The following is an 18,035-nucleotide window of genomic DNA, read 5'->3' on the forward strand; positions in this document are numbered from 1 at the left end:
GATACGATGCATGCATTTATTTGTGATCTCTAGATTAAAATTCATCCAAAGAAAAAAAAATTACAATGCTTCTGGTCAGTTAATAATGACTAATCATCATGGCGCTTAATATATTAAAAAATTTTATTTGTGGTCGCCTAAAGCGATTGTTTTATTTTTTGAGTGTAGATTGAAGGTCTTTGGAATGTTAATTATCATGTGACCGCTGGCCGGCACCATTGCGTTTCATTATTTTTTGATATTACCATTTATTTTTACTCGCTGTCGAGTTATTTTTTTCCTCATTTCTACAAACAGTCGATGCTTTCTCAAATGTGTAAATTTCATTTTGTTTAAATGAGTTCGTAAAATGCAACCCTAAAATCAATTTCTTTCATTATTATTCTTACCATTTCTAGAAATAACTAGTAACCAAAATCATGATCATTAAGCTGAAGATCGACTGTTTAATTACACCAACATAATAAAAAAGTGTATAATAAAATTCGTTAAATAGTGTAAACAGTTTTTTTTTCGGAAAATTTGTATTCGAAAGGCTAAAACAGAAAATCGTTAGCTTTCTCAAGTTGATGCACTCTGCATTTAAATCTTCAGAAGATAACAGCTGCCTTTGGCTCTTTGGAATCACACAGCTTCTCCATTTACGAAAGCAAACAATTGAGATTGAAACGAATAAAATTAATCCGCAGGCCCGAATCGATTTGATCGATGAATAGTCTAAAGTTTGAAGAATCGATTTCATCGATGAATGGTCTCGCGTGGATTGTTTGATCAGATGCCCCAAAAGCTAACAGTTCCCCGTTCTCGGAAGGATTACTAAATAACAGTAGTGTTTGAACAGCGGATTATTCCCGAAAGAGATTTCAAAGTTTGCTGAAGGGCAAGTGTTGCCTTTCATTTTCAAATTAATAAAGACTCTTTCTTTCAAAAAAAATTTTTTTTTTTCTTTTTTGGAACGGCGACTTACTTGAACTACAACGAAAGTGTTTGTTGTGTCTATAATAGTAACGGATCTGAAAAGTCGGTATCAAAACAATGCGTAGGCATTTTGAAAAAATTAGAGTATCAAAACAAGAACTTATTATCAAATCTTTATCCGGCAAAGGGCCGTTGAAGTGAAATTTCTTGGGATATAACGTATTTTGTAACTTTATTTTTCAAACTAAATTTACTTATAAAGTTCATGTAAAAAAATGGTACTAAAAACATTCCTTTTTCTATACTTTAGCACATCGCTGAACTGTATCGTTGCAAAAATATTTTTTTTTTTTTTATTAAAACTCTGGGGTGTTAAAACAAAAAAATTGTAAAAGGATGCAATAAGAAGGCTATTTGGGGGGGGGGGGGATAGACGTTGTATTCTGAAATGCCAGGGACAACATCTGAGTCAGCTCCCCGCAAATTTGATGTAAAAACCTTATACCGGATTTTCGCATTCCCAATATTTTTGAGCTATCTTTATCACAGACGGACAGACAGACATAAAGTCAAAAATGTGTTTTTTAATCTCAGGAAGGTTTAAAACGTGGAGATTCGCTAAAATCTTGAATTAGAATTTTTTGACGCTTACAATACATTCTCGATGTATAGGAGAGAGTAAAAAAGCATATCCACGCAGAAACATTCTGAATGAAATGTCAAACGACATTGCGTTTTGGATGTTGAAGTAAAGTGCGATTCCCTGACCTAATTGAATTTTCCTTTTCCGAAAGCAAAGCAAAGAGAAGGGGGGGGGGGTTGCGCAGATTGCGCGAACTCATCGGGTTTAGAGGACCCTCCATCGCCCGCATCATCATCTTTCGTGGGATCCCAAACGATAAATCCGAAGGTCACCCGTTGGAAAAAAAAAAAAATGGAAGAGGGGTGCTAATCCACTCTTACCCCGAGGCTGAGTGAAAGAACCCCCTATAGGGAGTCGATGATTTCTGTTATAGATACATGAAGGAGGGGAGGGAGAGTTTTATTATTATGATTTTTTTTTCAATCGTTTGTTGGGATTCGGAGCGCAGATGTTCCACGAGTCTCAAAAGTGCGGAAACTGCAAGTAGCGGAAGGATGGTTTGATGCTTTTTGATGTAGCCACTCGTCAAGTGGGGATCTTACATTTTTTGTTTTGCAGGAAACTGGCTAAAGCGACTCTCAGGTAATCATGTGTTGTAATTTTATATGGGCTCTTAATCCATAAGCTGCAACGATCTCCTTTTGGGATTTTGAAATTTTACGTACGCCACTCGGCGCCAAAAATATATTTGATACGCCTGACCATTTAGTTCCATTCTCTCTATATATATTTCTCTATATATATTCTGTCTCTATATATATTCATTCTCTCTCTATATATACATATAACAGTCAATATTATGTGTAGCAGAAAATTTGGTTTCTGTGCTTCATTTCTTTATAACAAGCAAACAAATTTGAAATTCATCGGTAAGTTGATCGGTATTTGAAGCATTATAATTTTGGCTTAGTTTTTTATATTACAATGAAAAGCTATACATAAATATGTAATTTAGAGGCTATAGTAATGATATGTAACTTACTCATTTTATTTCCTATTAAAACTGTTTTATTGATCATTTTGTAACGATACACTTTTTAAAAAGTATCAAATATTTTTTTAAAAAAAAACATAATTTGAATGTAATTGTACTGTTTCATAAATTTTTCTGCTCATATATTATTTATCAGGTCGAAAATTTTGAAAAAGTTCGCATTTAATGAGTTAAATGGAGCATAAAGTTGTTAACAATATTGAAATGATGATGGAAAAATTCTGCTGTGGAGCAAACGATGTTTGAGTAGTAATTATTGAATTAAGTAATTGCAAAACTAGCTCTGATAGGTTGAAATATAAATATCGATGTAATTGCAGTGACTGTCGGTGGATGGCAAAGTTTCATGATACTTTTAATGAGTAAAACATGAGTTGCGATTTCTAAACTGCTATCAATGCAGAATGAGATCCAAAAGGGATAGCTATATCCTCGGGAGTCTTAATTTTGTAACGAATGGTGAAGATGTAACGATACTGAAAATTTTGAGTAGCTAACTACTCATTAATATAAAAGAGGGGGATATTAGGATATGGAATTGTTGAGTGATATCTTGCTTTCCTACTCCTCAGCCAATCAGCTGTCTTGAATCGCAGTTATCTTATGTTTCCATGACGTCATGGTTAGAACTTTTCATCCGACAGCGATTTCAAAAACAAAGGCTTCAGTGCGTCCTTGTTTACATTTTTAAATTATGCGTTTAAGTCTGCAGAACAAAATTTTTAAACGATGTTCGCATAGAGCTCCGTTGAATTCTTATAACTGTTAAGTTCGTCTTAATACAAATACTTTAGTTCCCTTTTTTAATTGCTATATACTGCCCCGTAATGAGCGCCAGAAATATTGAACTAAGTACAGTAGACTCCCGAGTATCCGGCCTAATGTGGCGGAAAGGCATGCCGGCGAATAAAAAAGCCGAATAAGTCGGAGTTCTTTGAACTCATTTATTTGCTCACCAATACCAGAAGACACATTTTTTATACTAAAACTCATTGTCGTAGTACGTATGTTCTCACTTCTTATTGAGTACTAAACCCTCTATTTATCTCAAGTCACTTTTAATGTGAACACGGCCTGGTAAATTATAGAAACAGTTGCCGCTAACGTATCTAGTTAAAATAGAAGGTTCTGTACTGGTAGTTTATATATGTTTATATATCTCACTACAAGTTTCAGGAATTTATGAGAGAAAAAGAAAGTGAAAGGATATAAGCTGCCCACACTTTAACATAAATTCTGTAATGCTTAACTTAAATGCAGGAAGCATAAACATTGTTACCAATGCAACGCCTTCCCTTCTTCATTTAATTACGATGAATAGAAATCTAGGCTGGATAGTACGGAAGCCGAATAGTCGCGAACCGGATACTCGAGAGTGTATTGTAATAAAAAGTGGATGTATTCCCTTTTTAACGTCATTTGATATAATCATAGTATTCGAGAAAATGGATGAAAACATTTTGTGATATAGTATAAAAATTCAACACATCTAGAAATAGACATTTACCCGGCAAACTATCACATATACAAACACATAGTAACTGCCTACAAAGTATGCATAAAATAAAAAATTTTTAAATTGATTAGATGGAAAAGTTTGAGTAGCTCATTTACAGAAAGATAAGACATTACTCAAATATCCCTCAATGACCATCGGAATGAAATTATTTCAACAAACTATCAGCTGCAAAGCAAAGAAATAACGAATAATCCATTCTTCCGATTTTATATTTCTTGCTCATGCAATATATCTGAACAAATCTGAACACCTTCCGACAAGTGAAACTTTTTTTTAACTAACCTTAAACTGGCTAACGTTACTCGCATCATAAACTATTTTATTCCACATTTCTTGAAATTGATTCTGTATACGTTAATTTTCAATTAAATGGAAAACTGGGAATTACCGTAAAACCATAGAAAAAAATACATTTTGAAAACTTGTACAGTTGATAAATCATGGTTTTTCACAAGAGTAATATTATTATGAGATCTGTTAAAGAACAAACGCCATTGACATTTTTCAAAATTTGTTTTAATCAGAAAGTAGCGCAGCGAGTCAGGCATACCATGTTATTTTTCTTGTTAAAAATTTTGCAATATCAGCCACCGCATTCAATAACTTAATACCAGTTTTTTTTCTTAATTAATTCTCTTAATTAGTTTTCTTAATTCCTTAATTAATTCTCTTAATTAGTTTTCTTAATTCCTTAATTAATTCTTAATTAATTTTCTTAATTATTTTTTTCTTTTATTAATATCGGGAACTTTTGTTTAGATACTTATTAATTATCAGCTGTTCTTTTTCATTTCTGATATGAATACGATCTTGTAGATAGAATAAATAATTTGTCATTATTAAAATTCAAAAACTTAAAATTTTAGTTCTTGTAAAGAGAAAATAGTAATTTAAATTATTTATAAACAATTAAATTTATGTTTTTCTTTTAAAAATTGAATAGTAATTGGAGTCTTAACATTTAAAATTAAATAGTATTAAGGAATATAGATATTTATTTTGCCTAAAAAATAAAGAAAAAACATATTAATTAAAACTATTTGTAAATTTTAAATTTAATTTGAATAATTTTGAAAAATTAAAAAGAAAAAAAAATGTCGAACTGGAGATTGAGCTTTTTACCTCTTACGAAGTTATTATCTTGACAATCCTGTCGTTGCGCTGCTAAACGCGGAGACAAGTTACTAATATATCAGATATGCAAATTCTTTTCTCGGAATTGAGTGCCTATTGCGCTAATACTCTATGAATTATCATCTTAAAGTTTACTATCGTTACACTAAATCTCATTTCGGATTCAAGCAATACAAATAGTATTGAATGTGAAGTCATAGCATAAAGTATGAAGCCATGTTTTTTTTAATACTCTTTCGTTATAGTGCATAAAAGTAGAAGATATTTTTAATTAAAAAATCTTTGGATTAAAAGTGATTTAAGAAAAAGAAACAGACTCTGATAAACAGTACTCGAAGCAAATTTGAATTTGAATGTTATTTATATTATCTTTTAGATTCTAATGAATGCTTAAACTTTTTTTATGATACTCACAGTAGTTTAGATTCAACATCGTAATCATTTCAAAACCCGTTTCAACACCTAAACCGTTTCATTCTTTTATTATTATTATTATTATTATTTTTGTCTGGAACCCTAGAGTTTTGATGAAAAGAAACGTGATCTAATTTTTAATACAATTTTAAAAACACACTTTTTTAAATTTATAATTGATTTGGTTTTTAATTTTGATTTTATTCTTCATTGGTATATATTTGTAAACATATTCGAGCAGTTTGCGTGCCGAATAGAAGAAACATTTGAAAATTTAAAACTTTGATTTATTTCATTCCGGGAGGCATAGTTAAAGTACAAATAAAAAGCGGTAAAAGATGCTTCAGTCTACATCACGACTCGAGAAGAGAAGAACAAAAGAAACCGAAATTTTCCCTTCAATGGGTTTTACAATGAGATTAAGGCAGGGATTTTTTTGACGTGTCGATTTAGCATAGGGATATTTAGGTATCTTTAAAAGAATGCGTTAAGTATTAAGGATTTTTATCTTTTCACTCGGAGCGTAAGAACCCGCTGATTTCAGCAGTTTTACAGAACGCGTGTTAGAATTAATTAAATAAACAGGTGGAATTGAATCAGGAAATAAGAACGCATTTTAGAAGGAAGTTAATATGTAGTAAATTAGGATAAAAATTGGAAAATTAATTAAGATTTAAATTAGATTGAGGTCATGTATGTCATGAAATCTTGAAATCATTTTATTCTCAATTCATTACCACATATTACTACTAGCACGGAATTAAAACTTGATTAAATTATTCAGTCAATTGATAAATAATAAACTCTGAAAAAAATAAAATAGTATATCTTTGAAAGTACACAGATGTACAATAAAATCAAATAAAAAGGTGCAATAGTCAAAAATGATTTTTTCTTTTTTACTTAGTAAATAATTATAAAAATCATCTTTATTGAGATACTTCAGTAACGTTTAGTGACAGAAACAATAAAAAAGTAATAATAAAGATTGTTAACATTGATAAATGCTTCATTTGCTAAGTAAATGGCTTTTTGGAATGAAGGGTGAAAACAGTGTCTTCTGTGTTGTCTTGATCTAAAAACATAGTGCGTCCGTTCTAGTAGAATTCCCGCCCCCGCACCCCTGCCCCAAGGTGCACTGACATACGGAATAAGAGAACTGCAGTTTATCACTGGCGAAATCAGGTTCAATAAAAATTCAGAACTGGATCTCTTCCGCGCCAAAAGACTCTCGGAAAGCTGTCGATCACGTGACTGAACCCCCCCCCCCTCCTCCAACTCCTCTCCTCCCCGAACAACAACTCCGGCGAGGCGCACACCGGCCACTCACTCGGCTCGACCCGCGCCGAACCGAAAGGAGAAAAGTTTTGTTTCGGGATTCCCGTAATTCGATTACTAAAGAACGATACTTGATTCGATTTCGTTCGGATTGGAATGCTCCCTCCGCCAGAGAGGGGTCGTCGACGTGACAGACGATAAGTGATCGTCGAGTGGTGTGTTTTTGTTCTTTCGGGAGTGCGGGACCGGAGTGCAAACGATATTCGCCGACTTGAGTATTCGATTTCAGAGGCCGGTGACTTTCTGACGAGCAGGTAAGACGTTTCTGCTGTTCCTTTAGCAAAAGGCTCAAACGAAACTGTTCGCTAGAAACCGTTTTCATAATTTGAGTACAAATTCAAGAAATAGGGGGAAAAAACACATTCTATTTAATTTATTTTTTCCCCTAATATTTTTAATGTAACAAAAAATTGTATGTTAAAAACTATTATGTAAAATTTCTTTTTTATCGCCTGCAATTTTAATTTTATTTCAAAAGAGAATGTCAGTAGCACAAAAATTGTTGTACCAAAAAACTTTTTAAAAACTACTAAAGACAAATTTTCATCAAGAATGAATAATTTTTCAAAATTAATTCGTAATCAGGCATTGCGAGCTTCAGTCGGGGTAGATGAATAAAATGATTCAAAGTAACCTTTAATATTTTCATTCAAAAAGCGTTACTACACTAAATACAATCTTTCTAATACATGAAAAAGTAATTTTCAATTAATTAAAAATGCCATTTTTAATGAATTAACACGAAATCTTTATTTAAATTCATAGTGCGCTTCATAGAACAAAGTGTGGGGAAAATCTGACCAATATTTTAAAATTCTGTAACATTAAAGATATTTGTAAGTTTTCGTTTTTATTTTTAAAAAATACTGTTTCTTTCATTCACATTTCTCGTATTTTGTGTAACTTTCTCTATCTACAGGATGGTTATGAAGTAATCTTTTTAAAATGGTTTTAATTGAAAAGATTAAAGTTTTACATTAAAAAGTATATGTCTAGATGCACTATTTTGGATATTAAGAGCATTAACATTATTTTTTTAAAACATTATTAAAACATTAATTTTATTTTTGTACACTTTGTATATAAAAAAACGTATTATAAATTGGATGTATAATAACTACTATATTAAATTGTAAAGTATTAAACCCTTAATTTTTCTAAAAAATGTGATTTTTTACGTTTTAAATTATTAAGGTTTTTGTATAAAAAAATTCGCAAAAATAATAAAAAAATTTGTAATTCGAAAAGTTGTTTGTTTTATGATGTGGGCTTAATAGTCATTCTATTTTTAATCTTTTTTCGCATAGTTTCAAAATTGAGTATGTGTGTAATATAAAAGACTTTTTTTTCCGAATTGAATCCAAAATATTTAATGAAAATTTCAATATATCTACATTTTTGAATTAAATTTCACCGCTGTAGAATATTGGACTTACGGGCAATCCACATGCTGCATAACAGCCAGTCTCAATAATCTCTGTTTATACGACTTAGTTCTGTGGTAACGCGGTGACTGGCTGTAATTAAAAAAAAATCCATATGCTGTTCGTTACTTAAATGCTTTATTTGGAAGAGGGAAAATCTATTATTTTTTTAAACAAAATCCAGTTATTTTACTGCGGTTTGAATGTTCGAATGAAAACTGTCCATTCTCTAATAGCGATATTCCTAAATTAATTATTTTTGAATTCTAATTTTTTTATTGCAGAATGAATCGCTTATCAACGAATCTTAGAATACTAGATTAGGTGTGCAATTCTATTCATAAAAATTCTCTATTGAACAGTCCATTAATTAAAATCATGTATTTGTTTATTAGCATTACGGGAGCGATGAATAATTGCACATGAAATCGAAAAAAATTTAGACTTTAAAGGCTAGCTAAGAAGAATTAGGTTAGACTTTTTTAGACACAAAGAGGATTTTAAAGAATTTAAGAACGTTGTGACAGTACACTGGTAAATAATCTGTAAATCTTCAACACAACATATCCACACGGTTCGAGTGTCGAAAGGGTTTTGTTCTACTTTTCACAGTGGAGTGAACGAGTAGAGAATGTTACTTTAGTTTAGACATCTTTTTGACCTTCCCTTAGCCCAGACGTTCTCTTCTGGTTGCAGTTACCAATTTAAAAAAAAGTACATTTATCGGAGAACCTGAAAAACATAAAAGGAAAAAAGAAAAACATATTGTTGTTTGCATTGTATTAAGTCGCTAGTTAAGTCATTAATTGCTCATGGTTTCATAGGAACAGCAGTAGTAGATGTTTTGTTAAACCTACCATGACGTCAAACTGTACAACACCTTGCAATCGTTGGGTTTGGCCAAAAAGGGTTTTGCAACGATCGTAAGACGGATCTCTCAGTTTCTGTACTCTCTTTCTATGTCCAGTAAATAGCTTTTAAATAATTTAGATTTTAGAATTTTTTTTCCTTGAACAGTTTTTTATTTTCTTTTTGTAACTTCATGGTGTTTTTTAAGCTTCATTTTTTTTACGCCATTACGTTTTTCCATCAGTTAATTCAAGCATTATTTATTCAGTACTTCGTTGCTCTCCACTTTTTTTGTTTTTCATTTTCGTTCCCAACAACAGCTGAATTGGGGTGTATATCATGTTTCTGATTGCTCGTGAACCGTTCAGCTAAATCTTCATATGATAGCTTTGCCAAAACACGTATTCGGATCCTGCGAATTCACTCTTAGAATTTCAATAATCACCTTCAGATGTTCAATTCTTTCTTCAATGTAATAAACGTGGAACTCGCTTGGAGTAAATCAGAATTTTTGTCGGTAATTACTCAAAGACTTTCAGTTGGAGATTTCATTGGATAGAACCAAATGTGTCTATGATAGTAAAAATATGTTATCGCTTATTTATTGAGGAAAGGGTTTAACAAAACTAGTATTGTTAGTATGTAAAAACATACGTTCTTGGGATATATAGTTCCACAAATTTCCCTCTTCCCTACTTTTTAACGTACATAATACACACATTTATTTCGCTCTTTAGTTATATAAAATTGTTGCTCTAATATTTTTTTTCTGCTTTTGAAGCAGAAAGATACCTATCTGCATGCACTTATGTATAATTTCATTCTGAATGCACCTAGAACAATAAATACATATGCGTCAATGTGAAATTTTTGCAAAACATTTTTTATATAGTAACCATTTTCTTCCCCCTCCACAACTGACTTTTTGAATAATAATTTAGAAATTCATCCTCATTTAAGATAGAGATTATTCTAGTAGTCATTTCATCCCATGAGAGATTTCCTGCATATTTCCAAAGATTTGGAAGAATGTAGGAAAATAAATGCATTTGTGGAGGAATCGGTTCTGTTTACCGTTATTTAAAGGAATGAATGGAAATCTCGGATTTAAGAAAGAATCTGAAAATTGAAAATGATGACTTGAGTACACTACTGATGACATCAGATAATCTTAAAACACTGAAGGACATGATATTAAGAATTGTCAGTTTTTTTTACCAATTGTTTGAAAGTCTGAAAATATTTGAATTTCTGTTGTTGCGAAACGAGAATTTGGAGGAATACTGAGAATGTCGAGGGGAGTTTCTTTAAGCGATGGCCCGTTCCTTGTTTAATAGGAAGATAGATGTACAGGAAGATGAGGAGGAAGTTCAATGATTGACCCTTTTGTGGCTAGTGGCCAGTTGTCTCGAAGAGGATGTCAGTTTGGTGAATCGGTCAGTGTTATGGACGGACTTTGCTAAAGATAGCAGCCAGCCACAGCAAATCCTGTCGATACTGCTAGATTCAGTGGAGGCGGGGTGGTCAGCTATACACAAGAAGAAGTAGTCATTTCATCTGGTAATCGCATAACAAGCAAAAGTTACGATTTATGGCATTTACATGTTTTATTAAATTACGAGACCAATGAATAAATCGAAAATCTAATAGTCCTAAAAATAAAGCTACTTCAGGAGCAAGATTTTTTCTTTTTAATGTTATTAAAGTAGCAATCAGTTACTATTTTAACCTTTGATCCTAATAAATAATTTAAAAATTTATTTAAAAGATTAGATAATTGCTGTTACTTCTATGTAAGGGCTACAATAACTTTCCAGTTGAGGAGAGAGGCGGGGGGAGGGGGGTGTAACTCATGTTCTATATAGAATATAAATTTCTGTCATTTCATCTTACTGATAATACAAATTCGAATCCATAGAGGCTTGCATTGGTACTCTGATGCATTCTGATGATGATTAGGTGTGTGCCAAAAATGGCGTTACACCGGTAAAAAAGTCATAATAAAAAAAAAAGAATCTAAACAGCTATCAAAAGACTAGCTATTCAAAAAAATCTTTCATATGCATGTTTATTAGATGCAAAAAAAAGCTAAAAACAGCAAAAAAAAAAAGGAACAAGAATGAAGGAAGGAGCATGTATAAAAAGAAAAAGTGACCATTAAAAGAGCCATTGGTATGCAATTACTGGAAAAGAATGACCATCCCTTGCTTAAAAAAAATGTGTAAAATAGGCTTTTATGACAAAATTTTTTAATTTGTTACATGCTTCTAATTATTCTGATCCATATTCGAATATCTTACTTTTATGGATCAAGCCATTTAACTTCTTAGCGATTGAAGTTTGACTTCACTAAATATCAGTTAAACTTGTTTTTTTTTAAATATGGAATTTAATATTTTTGAACAATTAAAAGTTTCGCAAGGTAAGGGTTAGTTACATTATCTATTACGCTTTCAAGAAATTTTATCCTTATTTTTAAAAATTGATACTTGAAATTAAATTTTAGACTGTTATTCGCTGTAACATATTTTTATTTCTTCTGTCAGACGATGTCATCATCCAAATGAATTGCGACGACGAGAATCATTAATTAATTCTTCAAAAACATTATTAACGAATCGCATTAATATATTTAGGTAAATATGCGACCCAAAAGAAACGATATTTTAAGTATTGAAACTCTTTATTATGTGCAATAGAAAATAAAAGTAAGGTACTGCTTTTCCACTTTTTACTTGGGAAGGGGTAATTTAATTAAAAAAATAGATTAAGCGAAACAAGCACTTTTGATTTCTCGAATTGTTTTAATATTTCTTAACTTAAGAATAAAAGAAGATTTATTTTTTTTTTCAATTTAGTTTTATATAATCATTGCAAAGACAATGTGAGTTATTTCCTCTCTTGCAAAGCGTAACCAAAACTGAGTAGTGTGAAATGATATTTTGAATTACGAATGGGTTTAGCCCTCAATTAGTTTTTATTCTGCGAAACCAAAATGTCTAGTCTTTTAAAATCAAACATTTCATCCTCCAAAATAATATATATCTGTAGATCTGTGGGGGATTTTGTTTGTCCTTTGGGTTACATAATTTTCAATATTATTATTTCATTTCTGTGTTAAAGATTCGTAACGTTACTCAAGTCTAATCTCGTGCACATTAATGGAGTTGGCGAGACAAAACAAAAAGTTACTCTCCTGGATTGCACTCTGATTAGATTCGTGTTGGCGCCGATCAAGCATAAGCTGTAGTGAAGTTAGAATTATAAACAATATATATATATATATATCCTTCCTAATACTGACAGCGCTTGATTTAATTTTTCCGTTTAATAAGTATTATCTCAAACTTTTGTATGAGTATAGCTGACATGAGTTTTATTTCTTTTTTCCATGATATCGACTCTTTATATATTTATTTAAATGAATATTCAATTTATTAATGACATCAGTTCCCAACTTCAAAATATTTTTTTGGCTCATAAGTACCTGTTTTGGCAGTACATTTATCAAAAGATATGTCAAAAAGAAAGAATCCCAGAGGAGAAACTTTCGTTCTCAACTCCCATTCAAGACGCATTATTAATAGATAGTTTTAGCAGCCCAATGTTAACATAACCTTCATAACTTATAATTGATAGTTCTGAACTAATCTTTAATAAAGCCTTTATTTTAATATCTTGACTATACATTATTTTTTAATTTTGTTAGTACACATATTAGAAATAATAATTAGTTTGATGTATTTCTGTTAGGTTATAAAATGTAGCCACATGTCCGAATTTAGAGCATTTTATAGATTTCGGAACGAATTTTTTATTTCACATTCTGTTGACTTGTGCTTCTTCAATTATGGTAGAGGTAACGAATCATTGACTTATTTTCATTCTTCGCATCATAATTTTATTTTGGTTTAAAATTATTTGACTGAGTACGCGTAATCGTTACATATTTTTCATAATCTTTAAGAAATGTTTTTCTTTATTTATATTTTCATAAATATTTCGATTCATTTCCCTTTTCACAATTACGTCCCACTAATTTTATAATCATTTACTTTATTTGCTAACTTTTCATTGTCTTTTGTTTTATTTAACGCCTTTATGAAACAATCGCATACCTCAGGAATTATCATCTTTTTTTAGCTAGTTCAAGATCAGACATTCGATACTTTTGATGTCTCCGAATTTTTGATGTTTTGATTCCCCGAAGTAACTTTAAGTGCCGCGGTGGCCTGGTGGTAAGGTCTAGGCTTCAGAAACGGAGGACTTCAGCTTCGAGACCATATTCCACTGAAGAACCGACGTGCAAGCGGGTCTGGTGTACGTTAAATCCGTCCGGGCAAAACGTCTTCCTGCTGGTGTGGTGTGGAGAGGGTGTGCTAGCTCAGGTGTCGTCATCCGGTCACTTTAGTCATTGGCGGCATCACATATAGTCTTCCACTTCAATGAGTTTTGCAATTTAGGTATAATTAATGAAAGGGGGTTATTGCAAATTTGTTCACTTCCTTTTCTACCTCTAATTTCTGTAATTCATATTCTCTTCTGCCACATTTTTTTAAAGATTCCTCTTTTCGTTCAACAATGACTATTTCTAACCCATAAAATTGTGGATCTTGGACCAGAAGGCACGGAGTGATCAGAATTTTATTATTAAAGTCCCAAACATATGCTTAATAATATGATAGGGAACACAGTATTTGTATATTAATTGCACGATGTTGTCAAACAGTAGTTATGAAATATCTATGTTTGGCGTGAATATAGCGTGCGATCATTAACATTTTTTTGGCAACTAATTTCTAGCACGCGGTTAATACACAAGTGCCCGAAAATGGGATATGCATTTAGGATACCTTTTTTTAATCCGATTGAAATCTAAATTGGATATAGAATTACAATTGTAGTGAACAAGTGACATGTCAAATTTCATTTTTTGAATTATCGCGTTTGCATGCATGCTTAGATATAGCCAAACACGGCTCTTAACAGATTTGGTTTCCAAATTTGTTACGGATTCATATTTTAGTGCTAAATATGTGTAGCAAACTTTTCTTATATAGTCCTTTATGTTTTCTAGTTACCGTATTCTTTTGCATTTGGATAGCCAGCCAGCCAGATTTATTTTGAATGAATTTCGTTCAAAATTTACACCAAATCTTCTAGTTAGACTTTACACTGAACCTACTAATTAGACTTTACACCAAATCTACAAATTTTGTGTAAAGGCTATATATCAATTTAATTCGTCTAATTCAAGCTCCTTTGAATTATCTTGTTCAAAGAAAGACAGAAAGACATAATTGCAAAAATATGTTTTCAGAATCTGGGAGCTCTGAAATATGGGGATTCGAATCTCGAAATCAGAATTTTTTAACAATTGCAGTACTTTCTCTTTATGTACCTTATATATGGAGAAAATAAGAACGCAGTAAGCTGGATGAACAGAATTCTGTAAATAATATTGACAGCAAAATGCCGAATTAATGTTTGATTTAATTTAATCGTTGGTCGTAGTACAAAATACATATATGGGTTTTTTACTGTAAGCAAAGAGAAACTGCAAAGAGAAAGAAAGTCTCTCTACAAAGTTTACTCTGCAAAGAGAAAGAAAGTCGAATTCTTTCATTCCCTGAATCCATGAACAAATAGATTTATTCGTTCAAGTTCTACAATTTCTTGTACTTTTGCTCATTTCTGGGAATTTTTTCATTTCCTTGCGATGCCACAGGAAGTATTTTGTTCAGCAACAACAGCAGCGGCCACAACAACAACAGAGAAGCAGGATTTAGCTCTTCCAGTTTTTCTACGCCGATTGTCTCTTTGTGTACGAGCCTTGACACAGTGCCGGAAAAAAACTGCATTTTACGGACGGTGAAAAGAAATTATTCTATATTCTATCGGAAGAGCAGCCAAGAGGAGTTAAACTCGACCAATATCTCCAGTGAAGTCTTCCGAGAAAAAGAATGCTCAAGAATGAAAATAAAAAAATAAATTAATTAATTGAAGGGTAATGTTGAACTTGGAGTTTGCGAAAAATAATTAAACATTATCTGTTAACCATAATGATCGAAGAAGTATTATACTACGTAAACTTGTTTCCCATTGAAATGATGCGAAAATAAAAATTTAAGTTAGGTATTATAGAAATTTGCAAGTGTGAAATGCAGGGAAAATGAAATTATATTACTTTTTCTTTATTCGAATATGTTGTAAGTCAAGTATTGCAATTTTTATTCAAAAAATGGGAGAATCTTGTTTTGAAAGTAAAAATTTATGTATTTATTCACCTTTTATTGTTTATTGTAGGCTCACTTTAATTTGGGCCAGAAATTCAAAATTCAAAGGATTATATTAGGTTAGTATTTATAGCCAAGGAAAATGTTCACTTTATTTATTGCAATAATTGTTGTAACCTGTAAATTTTGTAAAAATATCAAATAAATAAATAATCTTTTTTTAAAAACTATTTTAGAAAATTCCAGAAGTTATGATGCAGTATACAGTACACTTCCGAGTATCCGGCCTAATGTTACGGAAGGGCAAGCCGGATAACAAAAAAGCTGAATAGGTCGGATTTCTATGAACTCATTTCTTTGAATACCAAAATCAGAAGACAAAGTTTTTATTCCATATCTCACTGTTATTATACGTATTTTCTCATTCCTTATTGAATTTTAAGCCCTTCGTTTATCTCAAGCTACGCAGAATGTGAACGCAGCGTGGCCCCGTGAATTATAAAAGCAGTTGCCGGTAACGTGTCGTATTAAAATAGTAGGCCTTGTACTTGTAGTTTATATATGTTTATATACTTCACGCACGTTTTATGAATTTATTAGAGATGCAGCCCTGATCTGATGAATCATAGAAGCAGTTGCCGGTAACGTGTCGTGTTAAAATAGTAGGCCTTGTACTTGTAGTTTATATATGTTTATATACTTCACGCACGTTTTATGAATTTATTAGAGATAAAGGATATAAACTATTCACATTTTAACATAAATTTTGTAATAACTAACTTAAATACAGGAAACATATACAAAACATTAACGTAAATCATAGGCATAATTCTTAAGAAAATTGACTCAAACTGATTTTATTTATCTATTTTTTGATAAATGATGACACAGATATGAAAACGTAACCCTAAGATAAGAGTAAAAGCTTACATTTTTTGTTTTTGAAAAAATTCTTATTAGATTACTGCTTCCGCATTTTAGCTCGTAGCAGACGCTCGCTTCCAATGCCTTGGTAATGCTGCCATTGCAACGCCTTGCCTTCCTCATTTAATTACGATAAAAGAAAACTAGGCCGGATAGTCGCGAACCAGATACTCAGAAGTATATTGTAATAATAATTTCGACGATATTTAAGAAAAAGTGTTATAATAACTCTGATCTCAATTATTTTAATTTAGAGGACAATGTGAAGTATATTGTGTAAATTTGTTAAATGAAATTCCCTTATAATTTATCTATAGGAAACTTTCCAGAAATAGCGTATAATAATTCAGGAAGTCATAACATAAACATTAAACATAAAACTATTTTAGAAAAAAAGTCACTTTTTTTCTCTTGGACAAAATTTCCTTTAATGTCTCAAAACCAACATAAACAATTATTATTTTTTTTTAATAATAAAGCCGAGAAAATATGATAAATATTAAAAAAATCGACCTCCAAATACTGATGAATCTCCATTAGTCTGAAAAAAGCCGTTTCTGGAATTATATCGGTATATCCGACTATCTGTAATTATCATTTATTTAAAAAAAAATCACCAAAATAGATGGTTAAAAATCAGCGGGAGTGGTCTCTTCAAAACTTTCTTGCATGATCTTTGAAAAAGTTAATTTTATGTTTTAGATGTGTTTTTTTTTCCTCAACCGATTGAATTGAAATCACAAAATCACCTACCAAATTGTATATAAGACATTACATTTTTGAGTTATCGTGTTTACATCGAGAGACATTCAATACAAAAGTACAAATCGAGTGACATTCAATATCCCTTGATAGATTTAATTGGAAATTTGATAGGTGCCTATAGTATGGATGTGAAATCTGCGCACCGAAAATTTTATTTTTCTAGCTATCTTCTTTTTGGTGTAATAGTGTTAAATCCTAATTCAAACAATTGGACAGACAGACTTCTTATGAATAGATTTTGCTCAACATTTGTTTGAAATTTACAAATTTGGCTTAATGACCACATGCAAATGTCATCTGTACAGTTCCAAGCGTTTTTGAGTTAATTTTGTCGCAAATTGAAAGACAGACGAACAAACACAATGCTAAAAATGTGTTTTTCGAACTCAGGGAACTCAGTTCAAATTTTTTTGCCGATTACAATACTTCTTCTACAATTCGTACACGAGAAAATAAAAATTCTTATATAATTTTATCATTAAATTTGTTGATATGTAACAGATTTGACTGTTTTTCAGGATGTCTATTCATAGGCTTGTAAATACGGTAAATGAAAAGCACAATACACTAGATAAATAAATTTTAACGTGTGATTTTGACGCCGCACATTGAGGCCAATTGTGAATTTGAAAAGGATAGAAGTCTAAATACACTTCATACTCTACACGGAATCATGAAACTCGATACAAACTGGCCTTATGTACGAAAACACTCCATTTAAACACAAATGCAAATAACTAAACTTGCCGCGCTTGATGAAGAACTAAAGGACCACTCTTTTGGCTTCAATAGAGGAGATTCGATTGCAGGGGAAATCCACCCTGCATGGGTTTCGTTCGATTTCAGGCTGTCGAAACTCAAATGATGTGACATGCGG

General features: G+C 31.5%; 1 protein-coding gene across 1 annotated transcript in view; it reads left to right on the forward strand.

Annotated features, from left to right (window-relative positions):
* Positions 1–6,967: 6,967 nt before the first annotated feature.
* Positions 6,968–18,035, forward strand: part of LOC129988194 (CD109 antigen-like) — a 164,509-nt gene continuing 153,441 nt past the window's right edge. Inside the window, exon 1 of the mRNA XM_056096351.1 lies at positions 6,968–7,214. The gene's annotated coding sequence lies outside the window, so the exon portion shown is untranslated. The remainder of the gene's footprint in view (positions 7,215–18,035) is intronic.

This window comes from Argiope bruennichi, chromosome 10 (assembly GCF_947563725.1).
Source record: "Argiope bruennichi chromosome 10, qqArgBrue1.1, whole genome shotgun sequence".
NCBI classification, from domain to species: Eukaryota; Metazoa; Arthropoda; class Arachnida; order Araneae; family Araneidae; genus Argiope; species Argiope bruennichi.